Below are 18460 nucleotides of genomic sequence, written 5' to 3'. Positions count from 1 at the left end.
AATGGAAAGTGACGCGGACCTTGATCAAGCGTGACTTCCTTTTAACTGTACGGTATATGTTACATTGTATTTAGGAACTTTCGGGTTATTGAACACGCATCAATAATTACGGATTTCTGTAGTTGTATATATACGTTTGGATGTAGTTGTATTGCGTTGATGCACTGGTGGATATTGTGTGGTATGACTCCTGTAGTTACTAGTATAATCGGTATAATGTCAACTTTATCCTGATGCCACATGTCCTTGACTTCCTCAGCCAGTTGGATGTATTTTTCAATTTTTTCTCCTGTTTGCTTCTGTATATTTGTTGTATTAGGTAGGGATATTTCGATTAGTTGTGTTAATTTCTTTTTTTTATTGGTGAGTATGATGTCAGGTTTGTTATGTGGTGTTATTTCAACTGCTATAATGGTTCTGTTCCAGTATAATTTGTATTCGTCATTCACCAGTACATTTTGTGGTGCATACTTGTGTGTGGGAACATGTTGTTTTATAAGTTTATGTTGTAAGGCAAGCTGTTGATGTATTATTTTTGCTACATTGTCATGTCTTCTGGGGTATTCTGTATTTGCTAGTATTGTACATCCGCTTGTGGTGTGATCTACTGTTTCTATTTGTTATTTGCAAAGTCTGCATTTATCTGTTGTGGTATTGGGACCTTTAATAATATGCTTGCTGTAATACCTGGTGTTTATTGTTTGATCCTGTATTGCAATCATGAATTCTTCCGTCTCACTGTATATATTGCCTTTTCTTAGCCATGTGTTGGATGCGTCTTGATCGATGTGTGGCTGTGTTAGATGATACGGGTGCTTGCCATGTAGTGCTTTCTTTTTCCAATTTACTTTCTTCGTATCTGTTGATGTTATGTGATCTAAAGGGTTGTAGAAGTGGTTATGAAATTGCAGTGGTGTAGCCGATGTATTTATATGAGTGATTGCTTTGCGTATTTTGCTAGTTTTTGCTCGTTCTATAAAGAATTTTCTTAAATTGTCTACCTGTCCATAATGTAGGTTTTTTATGTCGATAAATCCCCTTCCTCCTTCCTTTCTGCTTAATGTGAATCTTTCAGTTGCTGAATGTATGTGATGTATTCTATATTTGTGGCATTGTGACCGTGTAAGTGTATTGAGTGCTTCTAGGTCTGTGTTACTCCATTTCACTACTCCAAATGAGTAGGTCAATATTGGTATAGCATAAGTATTTATAGCTTTTGTCTTGTTTCTTGCTGTCAAGTCTGTTTTCAGTATTTTTGTTAGTCTTTGTCTATATTTTTCTTTTAGTTCTTCTTTAATATTTGTATTATCTATTTCTATTTTTTGTCTGTATCCTAGATATTTATAGGCATCTGTTTTTTCCATCGCTTCTATGCAGTCACTGTGGTTATCCAATATGTAATCTTCCTGTTTAGTGTGTTTTCCCTTGACTATGCTATTTTTCTTACATTTGTCTGTTCCAAAAGCCATATTTATATCATTGCTGAATACTTCTGTTATCTTTAGTAATTGGTTGAGTTGTTGATTTGTTGCTGCCAGTAGTTTTAGATCATCCATGTATAGCAGATGTGTGATTTTGTGTGGGTATGTTCCAGAAATATTGTATCCATAATTTGTGTTATTTAGCATGTTGGATAGTGGGTTCAGAGCACAGCAGAACCAGAAAGGACTTAATGAGTCTCCTTGGTATATTCCAAGCTTAATCTGTATTGGCTGTGATGTGATATTATTTGAATTTGTTTGGATATTAAGTGTGGTTTTCCAATTTTTCATTACTATGTTTAGGAACTGTATCAATTTAGGATCTACTTTGTATATTTCCAATATTTGTAGAAACCATGAGTGGGGTACACTATCAAAAACTTTTTGGTAATCAATGTATGCATAGTGTAGCGACCTTTGTTTAGTTTTAGCTTGATATGTCACCTCTGCATCTATTATCAGTTGCTCTTTACATCCTCGTGCTCCTTTGCAACAGCCTTTTTGTTCTTCATTTATAATTTTGTTCTGTGTTGTATGTGTCATTAATTTCTGTGTAATGACTGAAGTTAATATTTTGTATATTGTTGGTAGGTATGTTGTGGGGCGATATTTAGCTGGGTTTGCTGTGTCTGCTTGATCTTTAGGTATCAGATAAGTTATTCCATGTGTAAGTGTATCAGGGGATGTGTATGGGTCTGCAATGTAACTGTTAAATAATTTAGTTAGATGTGAATGTGTTGAGGTGAATTTCTTTAGCCAGAAATTTGCTATTTTATCTTTTCCAGGGGCTTTCCAATTGTGAGTAGAATTAATTGCTTCGGTGACTTCATGTTGCAAAATTATCACTTCAGGCCTTTGTGGTATCATCTTGTATGTATCTGTTTCTGCTTGTATCCACCATGCATACCTGTTATGTTGTACCGGGTTTGACCATATGTTGCTCCAGAAATGTTTCATGTCTGTAATGTTTGGTGGATTGTCTATTTTAATGTGTGTGTTATCTATTGTCTGGTAAAATTTCTTTTGGTTTGTGTTGAATGTTTGGTTTTGTTTCCTTCTATTTTCACTTTTTTTGTATCTTCTAAGTCGTTTGGCCAATGCTTGTAATTTCTGCTTCTTTTCATCTAATTGCTCTATCACTTCTTGTTGTGAGATTTTACCTAACCTTTTTCGTTTTTTTTCTGACATTTCATTTCTTATAATTTGTGTTAGCTGTCCGATGTCTTTTCTCAGTTTTTCTATTCTGATCTGTAGCCTGTGTTGCCATGCTGGTTTTGTGGGTTTCTTCTGTGTGTTGGTTGGTTCTGATCTCTGCCTAGTGTGTATATTTAGTGTAGTGAGTGCTCCTATATAAACCAGTAGTCGTAACTCTTCCATAGTTGTGTTTTCATTTAGTTTGTTGTGTAAGATTGTGTTGATAGTTTTTATTGTTGTTTCGACTTGTGGGTTATTTGGCGGTCTATGCAAGAATGGTCTAATGTCTGTATTTGTGTCTTTGTATTCTATATATGTCAGCTGAAATTTTTCTTCTATATCTAACATGTGTGTCACTTCGTGTTCTATTTGTGCTTGTTCTGGTGGCTGTCTTAAGATTTCGATTTCCTCTGACTGTTTAATTGATGCGTGTTGTTCTTTGTTTGTTTGCTCTGGGTTGTTTGAGTCCATTACTGTATTTTCTTCTTCTTCTGATTGCACATTATTCTGTTCCAGTATTTGTTGTATTTGTTGTTTGATGTTTTCTAATTCTGACTGGGGCATCCTGTTATTTTTGATTATTACACGGATCTGATCAGCTAGTCGTTGTTCCGTTAAAAATTTTAATTCTGGGTATCTGGTAATAAATGTTGTATATACTTGTGATCTGTATCTAGTTGTGTTGGTTCCTAGGTTTGTTGCTTGGTAATAACAGAACATGAGGTGTCGATTAACTTCATCTGACCATCTCATCCTCTGTCTTTGTTTTCCTTCTAGGGTGGTTGCAGGAAGCATATCCTGCAAAACACCTCTATTTGGATTTGAATCATTTTCCAGTTGGCTAGCAGTGTCGTTACCATTGTGGGCGGGCATAGGGTTCAAGCGTCGTCCCCAACCATGACGGCGCTTGTCCGAGGCTTCTGAACCAACTAATCACACTAAAAGGGGGGTTAGCCCTATTAGTGGTTTGTTCTTTTCGTCGCCTTTTACGACTGGCAGAACATACCGGAGGCCTATTCTTTTCCCGGGCCTCCACGGGAATTATTATTGTTATCATTATTATTATTAGTGGTGGTGGTATTGGTCATACACAAAGCATTAGCAGCCTGAAGTATTCCAATTTCTGCCAGTTCAGAAATAAAGATCCCAGCAATCAAGTGGTTTACGAACATTAACTATAATACATACGTTTTAATGTGGTTGATATTAAGCGGGGTTTGCAAAAGTGCCGATAAAGCACGTGTCGCTAGGGAGAGGAATGGTGCAGAAGAAGCTTGTTTTGTAACAAGTGGCTATCCTTAATGTGAGTAGGAGCTGTAGGTAGTACTCGCGATGCACTGAGAATTGCATCTTCATTCTATAAAAATGCTGTTAGAAACGACTCATTAATTCGTTATTTAATGAAACACTAATATCACTTATCTTTCGTCATTTTAAAAATAAAAGTTTTCAAAGAGAAAATTATGTTCCATTCCTAAGGTTTAGTTTGGCGCTAATGCTAACGATCTCGGGGGAAGGGTAGGGGGGGGGGGGGTGGAGGGCGGCGGTCCGGGCTACTAGCTGATATCTAATTGTACTGAGAGGTAATAGTCTAAGAAAGGCTGCGAACCGCTGATTTAACGCAACTGGCCAGATGGTTTCTTTGAAAGGGCATGTACGGTTTCCGCCCCAATCTCACCTTGTGCTCTGTCGACTATACGTTAAAACAACATCCCCTTTCTCCATCCACTCGTTCCTGTGCACTGTTGTTCCGCCCATCGCAGTATACTTCGGTCATTTTCTGTAAATGTGCTCCTCCATAGCTCAGTAAAGTAATACTATTTAATAGCCGACTATCGATTATTTAGCAACAAAACCTTTGGCCGCAACCTATATTGATAATGCATAATTTCAATAATTTTATACAGAAGATATGCTTATAACAACAACACTAAATTGCTGATCACCTGCTGATCCCACAAATCTGTTTTCAACTTCATGTAAGAAGTCCACATTTCGAATGTTGTTACCACTTAAATTCAGCACCCCATATTTTGCTACCGTGAATTTAGTGTCTATAACGACTAAAGACCCTATTAAGATGATAGGATTCATGGGACACCTAGTCCGTTGGCTAATCCCAAAATTGTGTCAAGTGGAAGGAGAGGCGTTATGGTGCAAATTCACAATACTGTTAAACGACCCTTTTGAATACTAATGCTAGGCAACAAAAGACATTTCTGGAAACTTCCCCCAGGCTGTGGCTAAGCCATGTCTCCGTAATATCCTTTCTTCCAGGAGTGCTAGTTCTGCAAGGTTCGCAGGAGAGCTTCTGTGAAGTTTGGAAGGTTGGAGACGGGGTACTGGCGGAATTAAAGCTGTGAGGACGGGGCGTGAGTCGTGCTTGGGTAGCTCAGTTGGTAGAGCACTTGCCCGCGAAAGGCAAAGGTCCCGAGTTCGAGTCTCGGTCCGGCACACAGTTTTAATCTGCCAGGAAGTTTCAACTATTTTGTAAATTAAGAGAAAAAGAGTTGAAAATAAACACTAATTTTATGGCATATATGACGACAAATGAATAGTTTTCTTGCCTTTAAGGGCGTTAATGCGACTGTCAAACGTTATCAATTTTCACAGTAGTTGATGTCGCGAATTTATACGTTACACAGTGGAAGTGCATTGATAGATGTGGACTGCGTGAACTTCACTGCCAACCATTTGCATCCAGTCATTCTTCATGTCTTCCCCGACGGTGACCGCATCTTCCCCGACGGTGAGCGTGCGTGGCCGGCGTTTTAATCTGCTAGGAAGTTTCAACAAAAGACATGTTTTACACAAACAACTGTAAACTAAATCCATCAGGTCAGTTGTTATTAACAAATTACAGACTGGTTATATACAAATTTTCGCTGCTTGGAAAATGGAAAATGAATGACAATGAAACTTTGTGGAAACATTTCCAAGGACATAAACTAAACTAAACTAAACTTCGTCCGAACAGGCCATGAAGGCCCAACGGTACCGACCGGCCGCCGTATCATCCTCAGCCCATAGGCGTCACTGGATGAAGAAATGGATGGGCATGTGGTGAGAACACCGCTCTCCCGGCCGTATGTTAGTTTCCGAGACCGGAGCCGCTACTTCTCAGTGATATAGCTCCTCGGTTTGCCTCACAAGGGCTGAGTGCAACCCGCTTGACAACAGCGCTCGGCAGACCGGATGGTCACCCATCCAAGTGCTAGCCCACCCCCACAGCGCTTAACTTCGGTGATCTGAAGCGAACGGATGTTACCACTGCGGCAAGACCTTTGGCATTTCTGAGAACATGCGGAAAAGAAATAAAGATTGAAGCATTGAAAGAAACACATTTTAATTTCCACATGAGTAGGTAAGATTTGTTAATTGCATACCATGTTCACGTTACACGTTACAAACGTTGCTCAGTGTGACAACCTGGAATCGGACTAGGGATTCCATTTCACAATTCTTCGCAGCACATTTCGAATGGTGCATCATGGAATGTTCAGCTGTCGTGACAACCTTCAACACTGTCTCCTCAGAAACTGACTGTCTCCCGCTCCTTTGTTCGTCGTGAATTTTGGTCCGACCAACTGCAAACTCTCTACACCACTTACGAACATTTTTGACATCCATGCACGACTCACCATACACCTCCGTCAATTGGCGATGGATTTCAATCGGCGCAGTGCCCTTTGCGTTCAATAACCGAATTACTGCGCGCAATTCGCACTTGGCGTTAACATCCAACTGGAGCTCCATTCTCAACGGCTGCCAAACCAAGACTGAGCGCCTCAGCGCGGCCTGCGCATGTATACACACAGCGCGTGAAGCACTCTTCATAACAGTGTGACCAACTGCCACACAAACAGAGTTCTGTACTTATAAAAAAATAGGAGACCTTACTTTTGGGATTACCTTCTTATTTACGTACCAAACAAACAAAACTTTCACATAATTGTGACACCTCTAAGGATTGCGAATAATATAATGAACAGTCACTAAGATCAGTGAAAATAAAGGTTTAAATATTGCATATTTTCGTACATAGTAACAGCTGGATGTGGTAGTAAATTAAATATGTGTATCGCATACGTTACTTAGCTTGTCTCGATCTGATACTTTACATTATACAGCAAAAAAATGTCCTTTGAGAACTACTCCTTGTTCGGAGCATTGCTTCGACATCTTGAACCTGTTTAATGAAATGTCTCGCGCTGTTGCTTCTCTTGGGAATTACTTTACAGTGCATTTTATTTCGAAACTTCCTGGCAGATTAAAACTGTGTGCCGGACCGAGACTCCAACTCGCGAACTTTGCCTTTCGCCCGCGACTGCTCTACCGACTTAGCTACCCTAGCATGATTCACGAGACCTTCTCACAACCGTAATTCTGCCAGTACCTCGTCCCTATCTTTCGACTCTCGGTCCGCCAGAAAGTTTCGTATCAGCGCACACTCCACTGCAGAGTGAAAATTTCATTCTGCATTTTATTTTATTTGTGTACGTTACTTTTTTTAAGAACTGGAGTGTGGTAGCGTTAGATTACGACGTTTGTTTTGTGTAGACTGGTAGCTTAGGAACACGCAAGTCTCGTAAGTGGCGTCAAATTGAAAGACTTGCACTCGGTCATTGAACCACAAGTAATAATTATAATACACTACTGGCCATTAAAATTGCTACACCACGAAGATGACGTGCTACAGACGCGAAATTTAACCGACAGGGAGAAGATGCTGTGATATGCAAATGATTAGCTTTTCAGAGCATTCACACAAGGTTGGCGCCGGTGGCGACACCTACAACGTGCTGACATGAGGAAAGTTTCCAACCGATTTCTCATACACAAACAGCAGTTGACCGGCGTTGCCTGGTGAAACGTTGTTGTGATGCCTCGTGTAAGGAGGAGAAATGCGCACCATCACGTTTCCGACTTTGATAGAGGTCGGATTGTAGCCTATCGCGATTGCGGTTTTTTCGTATCGCAGCATTGCTACCCGCGTTGGTCGAGAGCCAATGACTGTTAGCAGAATATGGATCCCAACGGCCTCGTATCACTAGCAGTGGAGAAGACAGGCATCGTATCCGCATGGCTGTAACGGATCGTGCAGCCACGTCTCGATCACTGAGTCAACAGATGGGGACGTTTGCAAGACAACAACCATCTGCACGAACAGTTCGACGACGTTTGCAGCAGCATGGACTATCAGCTCGGAGACCATGGCTGCGGTTACCCTTGACACTGCATCACAGACAGGAGCGCATGCGATGGTGTACTCAGCGACGAACCAGGGTGCATGAATGGCAAAACGTCATTTTTTCGGATGAATCCAGGTTCTGTTTACAGCATCATGATGGTCGCATCCGTGTTCAGCGACATCGCGGTGAACCCTTGACACTGCATCACAGACAGGAGCGCATGCGATGGTGTACTCAGCGACGAACCAGGGTGCATGAATAGCAAAACGTCATTTTTTCGGATGAATCCAGGTTCTGTTTACAGCATCATGATGGTCGCATCCGTGTTCAGCGACATCGCGGTGAACGCACATCAGAAGCGTGTATTCGTCATCTCCATACTGGCGGATCACCCGGCGTGTGGTATGGGGTGCCATTGGTTACACGTCTCGGTCAGCTCTTGTTCGCATTGACGGCACTTTGAACAGTGGACGTTACATTTCAGATTTGTTACGACCCGTGACTCTACCCTTCATTCACCGAGCGAGGTGGCGCAGTGGTTAGACACTGGACTCGCATTCGGGAAGACGACGGTTCAATCCCACGTCCGGCCATCCTGATTTAGGTTTTCCGTGATTTCCCTAAATCGCTCCAGGCAAAGGCCAGGATGGTTCCTGTCAAAGGGCACGGCCCTAATCCGATGAGACCGATGACTTCGGTGTCTGGCCTCCTTCCCCAAACAAACCAACCCCAACCCTTCATTCGATCCCTGCGAAACCCTACATTTCAGCGGGATAATGCACGACCGCATGTTGCAGGTCCTGTACGGGCCTTTCTGGATACAGAAAATGTTCGACTGCTGCCCTGGCCAGCACATTCTCCAGATCTCTCACCAATTGAAAACGTCTGGTCAATGGTGGCCGAGCAACTGGCTCGTCACAATACGCCAGTCACTACTCTGGATGAATTGTGGTATCGTGTTGAAGCTGCATGGGGAGTTGTACCTGCACACGCCATCCAAGCTCTGTTTGACTCAATTCCCAGGCGTATCAAGGCCGTTATTACGGCCAGAGGTGGTTGTTCTGAGTACTGATTTCTCAGGATCTGTGCACACAAATTGCGGGAAAGTGTAATCACATGTCAGTTCTAGTATAATATAATTGTCCAATGAATACCAGTTTATCATCTACATTTCTTCTTGGTGTAGCAATTTTAATGGCCAGTAGTGTACGTAACGCGAGAGCTAATACGCGCCTGCAGCGTAGTCCCGTAGCGTCGGAAGCCTGATTTAGGAGGGAGGGTGAACAAGCCCCGCGCGGGGTGGGACTGTCCGCGTCTGGACGTGCCGATGCAAAAGCCCCGCCGTCACACGTCGTGGCCCCAGCAAGCCGCAAATCCAGTGGCGCCGTCACCACAGGCTGTCCAGCCGGGCCGTCGAGGACCACGAGTGGGGGGGAGCGCGCGTGTAAATGACGGCTCTGCAGGTAATTAGCGGGGTGGCGCGCTTTTAAAAGCCGGCAGCGTGACGCGATTATGCCGGCCGACAAGCTTTGTCCCTCAGAGGGTGCGGATCAGCAGGGACGAGGGCCGCAGCCGGTACCGCTGCGTGCGGGCCGAAGGCACGTCACGTCGCTTCGTCCCTCACAAGTGACTGCATTGCGAGGATGTAACAGATACATCTACGTCCATCATCGTACAGTGAGAGTGTTTGTATTTGTGTCACCACAGTCTGATACATACAGCCGCGACACTCTTCGGTGCAAAAGCTGCTACCATTTGACAGATGGAGCGACACTAGCGCCTCTGGCGGTGAGAAAGCAAACATTAAAATCTTTCGTAAGGATAATGCTTGTTTTATCTACTTAACTCCAATCCCAAAGACAGCAGGTGTTGACAGTTGTGAAAATCACCGAACCATTGTATGATTATATGATAGCGGAACAAACACTGGTAGCAGTTACTTCTGTAAAATATCTGGGAGCATGCGTACGGAACGATTTGAAGTGGATTGATCATATAAAATTAATTGTTCGTAAGGTGGGTGCCAGGTTAGATTCATTGGGAGAGTCCTTAGAAAATATACTCCATCAACAAAGGAGGTGGCTTACAAAACACTCGTTCGACCTATACTTGAGTATTGCTCATCAGTGCGGGATCCGTACCAGGTCGGGTTGACAGAGGAGATAGAGAAGATCCAAAAAAGAGCGGCTCGTTTCGTCACAGGGTTATCTGGTAAGCGTGATACCATTACGGAGATGCTTAGCAAAATCAAGTGGCAGACTCTGCAAGAAAGGCGCTCTGCATCGCGGTGTAGCTTGCTGTCCAGGTTTCGAGAGGGTGCGTTTCTGGATGAGGTATCGGATATATTGCTTCCCCCTACTTATACCTCCCGAGGAGATCACGAATGCAAAATCAGAGAGATTCGAAGGCTTTCCGGCAGTCGTCGTTCCCGCGAACCATACGCGATTGGAACAGGAAAGAGAGGTAATGACAGTGGCACGTAAAGTGCCCTCTGCCACACACCGTTGGGTGGCTTGCGGAGTGTAAATGTAGATGTAAAAGTAGATGAACCATCAGTTTAATAAGTCACACTTGCAAAATACTAACGCGAATAAGAATGCTCAAGATTAGATGGGTAGATCACACAACTAATGAGGAGGTACTGAATAGAATTGGGGAGAAGAGAAATTTGTGGCACAACTTGACTAGAAGAAGGGATCGGTTGGTAGGACATGTTCTGAGACATCGAGGGATCACCAATTTAGTATTGAAGGGCAGCGTGGAGGATAAAAATCGTAGAGGGAGACGAAGAGATGAATAAACTAAGCAGATTCAGAAGGATGTAGGTTGCAGTAGGTACTGGGAGATGAAGAAGCTTGCACAGGATAGAGTAGCATGGAGAGCTGCATCAAACCAGTCTCAGGACTGAAGACCACAACAACAACAACAACAACAAAGCAATGTCTAGAGGGAAAGACATACAGGATCTTACGAATATAATTGGGTCAGAGCTTCACAAATTAATCTATCATGTGATCTCTGAAGGCCATTTATTGTGTAGATTATAAAATTCTATTAGTAAAACTGGAATCTAATGGCATCTCTCATACTGAAATGAAGTTTTATCTTCACAACAAGAGGCAGAGTAACGGTGTTGACAAATTTTACGGCAGGAAGAAACAAAACTAACAATTAACAAAATCATTGTTATATTTTTGCGCTCCATAAATTAGGAAATTAACAAGAGACCTGAATTATAGTGAAATAAGTATACTGAATAGCCTAAGAAATTGGTACACTTGCCTAATATCGTATAGGGGCCCCGCGAGCGCGCAGAAGTGTCGCAACACGACGTGGCGTGGACTCGACTAATGTCTGAAGTAGTGCTGGAGGGGACCGACACCATGAATCCTGCAGGGCTGTCCAGAAATCCGTACGAGTACGAGGGGATGGTAATCTCTTCTGAACAGCACGTTGCAAGGCATCCCAGATATGCTCAGTCGGCCGAGGTGGCCGTGCGGTTCTAGGCGCTACAATCTGGAACCGAGCGACCGCTACGGTCGCAGGTTGGAATCCTGCCTCGGGCATGGATGTGTGTGATGTCCTTAGGTTAATCAGGTTTAATTAGTTCTAAGTACTGGGCGACTGATGACCTCAGCAGTTAAGTCGCATAGTGCTCAGAGCCATTTGAACCAGATATGCTCAATAACGTTCATGTCTGGGGAGTTTGGTGGCCAGCGGTTGTGTTTAAACTCAGAAGCCACTCTGTAGCAATTCTGGACGTGCGGGGTGCCGCATTGTCCTCCTGGAGTTGCCCAATGTCCACAATGGACATGAATAGAAGCAGACGATCAGACAGGATGCTTAAGTACACGTCACCTGTCAGAGTCGTATCTAGACGTGTTGTAACGGTCTACGCTCGGGCGTACGTTAACTCTTTAAAGCCTATACTATGATAAGTTGACGGGCTTCACCTTATAAGAAAGGATTTTAGTAAATATGTTGACCGCGTGTACCTGAATGGAGGCAAAATCAGACTTTCACCTACTCAGTAACAACAATAATACGTCAAGCAAGTATAGAGTGCAACTACACGTTAGGACGGGCAAGAAACATACGCAGCAGATGCTACCAATTGTTAATAATACGGTCGCCAGCCTAATTAGGCATTAAGTGAGTTTTTTCCTTGTACAAGCGGATGTACGTACAAGCATAACAACACGTAGTACTACTGCATTATATCGTAAATTTTAGAACCAGAAAAATCTACTGAACTAATATTTTCCCTTTTTGTACTAATTTGGACAAGCTATAAATACACAACATTACACTATGATGATTACTACAAACTACGTTTTGTCTATTGATCTGACTGAAATCGGGCATAGTTTACCCTAGAAATAGCACTTTTGAAACACACAAACAATGTCAATTTTAATAAGGGTAAAACACTGATAAATTTAGGTTTTATATTGACTTTAACTTTGCAGGTCAAATCAGTTAAGTACACTCCAGAATTTAAATGAATTGAAAAGAAAAGAGTGGAAGGGGGGGGGGGGGGACGCTGAAACTGTTATGATCACTGTGTTGCAACTATTAACTATTGGAAACATTAATCATTCAAGATTTACAAAATATGAGTTACTACTCTTTTTGTCTTATTACTTCCTCGTTTAACTACCATTATTTTTGTCTCAAATTAATTAAGCTTCATTGCTAAACCAGTTCCAAAATTAACTTCCAACTTTGTCAGACCTTTGTTCTTTGCTTATATTTTCATTAACAATAAAGCTCCTTAAAATTCATTCTAGCAAAAAAAGGTCTGCAGGAAATTCTTATTAACATAAACTTTAAATCTTCATTTCGGGGCACTCGGATTGCACAACATGTGGAAAGGACCCTGTCTAGGTTAGTGATAAGGATAATTAATTGATAGGACAATTCTGGTAAAAGTTAAGTTGTTATTGAACAGTCAGGAACAAAATTAACACTGGTCCACACGAATACAATTCTAAAGATTCAACCTGTTCGTGTCGATGCGGCGGTTAGCGGGCGGCGAGATAGCGAGGCGCACAGCACACATACAATCACAGCTATGGCTCTTGGTGTATCGGCACTTTGCTTCTTCTTAGCGTCGCAATCCTTTTCAATTCAGTGCCTATAAAAGAAAGCCATGCTGTGTAGTCGTCGGAAACGGCACATCCGAGGCTCAATGAAACCACTTTTTCCAGGATAGCCTCCTCGATCCGGAACGTGTTCCTCAGACCGATGCCCAACTCCGACTGTATTGCTGAGCCCGTTATGCCATGCCGCGCCCGTGTGCATTTTCCCGCGCTCGCCTGCCATCCACCCTTTACCGCTCCCCTACAGATAGGGTATTCACCAAAGGTTTTACATTCCACATATCCTAATACATTGCCTACGTATGGACTAGTCGCACAATTACAATTTTAAACATGTTACAATAGATTCAACATGTGTTACACTTCAATTCTGTTATAGCATTTCTTGAAATTTGACATAAATATTAACATTCAAATCGAAAGTTGCTTACATTTTCTTTAACATAATGGCACGAAAAGAAAAAGAAATGAAATCAAAACACTGCTTACATTAATTCATCGAAAATCAGAAGAAAAATTATTATATGTACAGTTGTTGTTGTTACAGTGTCAGGGGACCCATAGCGCTCCAGCTGTACGCGCCCTACACCATTACAGGGCCTCCACCAGCTTGGATAGTCCGCTGCTGACATGTAGGGTCCATGGATTCATGAGGTTCTCTGCATACCCCTACACGTCCATCCGTTCTATGCAGTTTGAAACGAGACTCGTCCGACCAGGGAACATGTTTACAGTCACCAACAGTCCAATGTTGATGTTCACGGACACAGGCGAGGCGTAAAGCTTTGTGTCGTGCAGTCATCAAGGGTACACGAGTGGGCCTTCGGCTCCAAAAGCCCATATCGGTAATTTTTCATTGGAGGTTCGCTCGCCGACACTTATTGATGGTCCCGCATTGAAATCTGCAGCAGTCTGTGGAAGGGTTGCACGTTGAACGATTCTCTTCAGTCGTCGTTGGTCCCGTTCTTGCAGGATCTTTTTCCGGCTGCAGCGTGTCGGAGATCTGATGTTTCATAGGATTCCTGATAATCATAGTACACTCGTGAAATGGTTGTACGGGAAAATCCCCACTTCATCACCGGCCGTTGTGGCCACGCGGTTCTAGGCGCTTCAGTCCGGAACCGCGCGGCTGCTACGGTAGCAGGTTCGAATCCTGCCTCGGGCATGGATGTGTGTGATGTCCTTAGGTTAGTTAGGTTTAAGTAGTTCTAAGTTCTAGGGGACTGATGACCTCAGATGTTAAGTCCCATAGTGCTCAGAGCCATTTGAACCCACTTCATCGCTGCCTCGGAGATGCTGTGTCCTGTCGCTCGTGTGAAAACTATAACACCACGTTCAAACTCGCTTAAATCTTGATAACCTGCCATTGCAGCAGCAGTAACCGTTCTAACAACTGCGCCAGACACTTGTATAGGCGTTGCCGGCCGCAGCACCGTATTCTGCCTTTTTGTACATCTCTGTATTTGAATACTCATGCCTGTACCAGTTTCTTTGCGCTTCAGTGCGTAAAAGCAACCGAGTCTCACTGATTCAGTGACGTGAGACACAAGTTATTTCTCAAGAAATACTTTCGATTACGTGGATATCTGCGTCTCACTTCGCTGATAGAACAGAATGCTAACACTTATTTCATGGATCAGAAGCGTCTTTTCTGTTAGCAGTTCTTATTATGACAGGTACTTTCCTTGACAGGTAAAAGATTTTAATGGAGTGCAATCTTTCGCCCATTCATATACTTCAATCGACATCTTAATAAGCGAAAATTTTTGTAAATGTAAGTACTTTTGCTTCAAAATCGAGTGTGTGGCTCTGCTGTAGCTGCAGTTGTGGAACTGGTTTCTTCTGTGTAGGGAAACAGTTTTCTTGCTTTTGACATTTTATTATCAAGTCTGCGAGCTTTTCCCTTTAGCTAAAAGCATGGTGGCTTATTTGGCACGTGAAATAACGTAGCTATTACATTCCATTTAGGTTTCTTAGGCTCCACTTTGACTCTTTTCGCTGGAAGTGCAACGAACAACACTTCGCGTTGTTGGGTCGAAGTAAGACGCCTTTCTGCAAAAGGTCGGATATTCTGGTATTTATTAGCAATTTTTTCCTATTGAAGGAAGACGACATTCTTCAGTGAATACCTGTGAGTTATATGAGAATCGTAAATAAACTGTCCAGTAATATTCCGTTTCATACCTCCCACGGCTCTTAGGAAACCAAATATTCGCAAATGTGGTGTCACTTTTTAGTTCTTGTCCATTTTAATGGTGCTTTATACCCTCACCAGAGTAGAACCTAAGTTACATATCAAGTGATAATCAATTCGCATTCATCCGATTTCCTGTTCAGAAGTGTCACATGCTGCCCGCTTGGCACGCTGCCAACGCATTGGGTAACTACAACCAGACGTAGAATCAAATGGTTCAAATGGCTCTGAGCACTGTGGGACGTAACTGCTGAGGTCATCAGTCCCCTAGAACTTAGAACTACTTAAACCTAACTAACCTAAGGACACCACCTACATCCATGCCCGAGTCAGGATTCGAACCTGCTACCATAGCAGTCACGCGGTACCAGACTGAAGCGCCTAGAACCGCTCGGCCACATCGGCCGGCCCAGACGTAGAGTCACGACTGTTATGTAGTGGTGCGACGGAGTATATATTGAAGGTGGTCCATTGATAGTGACCGGGCCAAATATCTCAAATATCTCATGAAATAAGTACCAAACGAAAAAACTACAAAGAACAAAACTCGTCTAGCTTGAAGGTGGAAACCACATGGCGCTATGGTTGGCCCGCTAGATGGCGCTGCCATAGATCAAACGGATATCAACTGCGTTTTTTAAATAGGAACCCCCATTTTTATTACATATTCGTGTAGTACGTAAAGAAATATGATTGTTTTAGTTGAACCATTTTTTTCGCTTTGTGACAGATAGCGCTGTAATAGTCACAAACATATAGCTCACAATTTTAGACGAACAGTTGGTAACAGATTGGTTTTTTAAAAAATGGTTCAAATGCCTCTGAGCACTATGGGGCTTAACATCTTAGGTCATCAGTCCCCTAGAACTTAGAACTACTTAAACTATCCTAAGGACATCACACACATCCATGCCCGAGGCAGGATTCGACCTGCGACCGTAGCAGTCGTTCGGTTCCGGACTGCAGCGCCTAGAACCGCACGACCATCGCGGCAGGCCCTGGTTATTTTTTTTTAATTAAAATACAGAACAAAAGTATGTTTCAACATTTTATTTCGGTTGTTCCAATGTGATACATGTACCTTCGTGAATGTATCATTTCTGAGAACGCATGCTGTTACAGCGTGATTACCTGTAAATACCACATTAATACAATAAATGCTCAAAATGATGTCCGTCAACCTCAATGCATTTGTCAATGCGTGTAACGACATTCCTCTCAAGAGCGAGTAGTTCGCCTTCCGCAATGTTCGCACATGCATTGACAATGCGCTGACGCATGTTGTCAGGCGTTGTCGGTGGATAGCAAAATATCCTTCAACTTTCCCCACAGAAAGAAATCCGGGGCGTCAGATCCGGTGAACGTGCGGGCCATGGTATGGTGCTTCGACGACCAATCCACCTGTCATGAAATATGCTATTCAATACCGCTTCAACCGCACTCGAACTATGTGCCGGACATCCATCATGTTGGAAGTACATCGCCATTCTGTCATGTAGTGAAACATCTTGTAGAAACATCGGTAGAACATTAAGTAGGAAATCAGCATACATTGCAACATTTGGATTGCCATCGCTAAAATGGGGGCCAATTGTCCTTCCTCCTATAATGCCGCACCATACATTAACCCACCAAGGTCGCTGATGTTCCACTTGTCGCAGCCTTCGTGGATTTTCCGTTGCCCAATAGTGCATATTATGCCGGTTTACGTTACCACGTTGACTTACAGATCAACAGAGAGTACAAAAACTGCCGCAGTATCGGATAACGCAAAGAAAGTAATAAGGCCCTGTGACTCCTGATTGACTGCGGTGGCAGTGTTGACATTAATTGATTCAGAATTGATCACTTTTAATTAAAAAGGGGTGTACATTGATGTTATATGCAGCTATTGAACACCAGATGCAAATGTTGAACATAAAATTAATTAAGAAAGTGACTTTGGATTTCAACTACTTGATTGAAAACAGATGCAGTCGATTAGCACAAATTTATTTTAACTTACGACCTTCAATCATCAAATTACATGACTCTCCTACCAGGCAGTGGTAATAAATTGCGTTTGCGTGGAGTAAAGCTCGATAACTCAAAAGTAATTCCTATCGACTGACCCAGGCATAATGCGAAGTGCGAGAAGAATTCTACAGTACACGGGCCATGAAAGCCTCGTGGAAACTTTGCCGACGTGATCCAACAAATTAATCAGTGGCCGGAGCGGGCGCAATATCACCGAATACAGTGTGGCGGAGCGGCGTCATTGTGTGGATGTCGGCCGACCTCATGGTGCTGCAAGGCTGCGCTCGTCTATTCACTCCTAGCTATCTTGCTCAGTACATAGCTGAACCAAAACTTTCTATCTCCAAGCTCAATCGTTCCATTTGCTAAGTCCTAAACTGCAGAGATGCTCACTCTATCTCAGGCAAGCTGAGTAAAGAACGCCACGTCCGCACTCTAGGCAAGCTGGGAACGGAAGACCTCTACGGAGACTTCTCCCAGTCCGCTCTTCGCCTTGGTTTCCCCTCCAGCAAAATCACTTACGCCAATTGCAGCACAAGTCGCGTTAATTATGCGTCGCTTCCCAGCGCCGACCAATGCCTGCTCTGGGAAGTGAACAAATTCCCACAAAATTTCCCTTCTTCTCAACTTCTGCTATATAGCTCCTCCCAGGCCACCCATAAAGGTTAGCGTCTGCACAAACACCAAGTTTTCCGGAATTCTGACTCCCAGGAGAGTACTTCAAATTCCTCGGTCCTACGTTCCCGTCGGAGGCCGGCGTATTTCATGCTGTCGCTCATCACCTGATTTACTTCAAGCTCTGCGGACCGTGAATTCACTGTGAAGTTGCTATAGTCACGAACACGCATATTTTGACCTCTGTTGACCGCTCCACCGTAGCTTTGCGCGGCTTTCTCGCATGTTTCACAGAAAACGGGACGACGGACATTTATCAACAGGCGTACAAGTTCTCTGTCTGTTTCCTGGTACACCAGCATGGAGTCGGGGTCAACCACCCACTCACTGTCACTCATCTTAAGGCGGCTGGAGGCCACGCCCCGTTACCACTTTCTCAGAGCTCGAGCCGCCCTAAGCTGCCTATTGTCGCTTCCCTTCGCCGCTACCCATCCGGCCACGGTCAATTCTAAATACTTCACTGGGGTAAACTAGCGTCCAGTAAATCGACTCGTTTCCACAAAGTTTTCATGTCGTGTGAATTACTTTAAAACCATCACCCGACATTAATTATTCCGATACATCCATATGATACCCTCTACAAGATGCATTGTGCCTTGTCAGTCA

General features: G+C 43.3%; 1 protein-coding gene across 1 annotated transcript in view; it reads left to right on the top strand.

Moving 5' to 3' along the window:
• LOC124597969 (roundabout homolog 2-like) overlaps positions 1–18460 on the top strand; it is a 699738-nt gene that overhangs the window by 593939 nt on the left and 87339 nt on the right. The window lies entirely within an intron of this gene.

This window comes from Schistocerca americana, chromosome 1 (genome assembly GCF_021461395.2).
Source record: "Schistocerca americana isolate TAMUIC-IGC-003095 chromosome 1, iqSchAmer2.1, whole genome shotgun sequence".
Lineage (NCBI taxonomy): Eukaryota > Metazoa > Arthropoda > Insecta > Orthoptera > Acrididae > Schistocerca > Schistocerca americana.
This window is presented reverse-complemented; position numbering and strand designations above follow the sequence as displayed.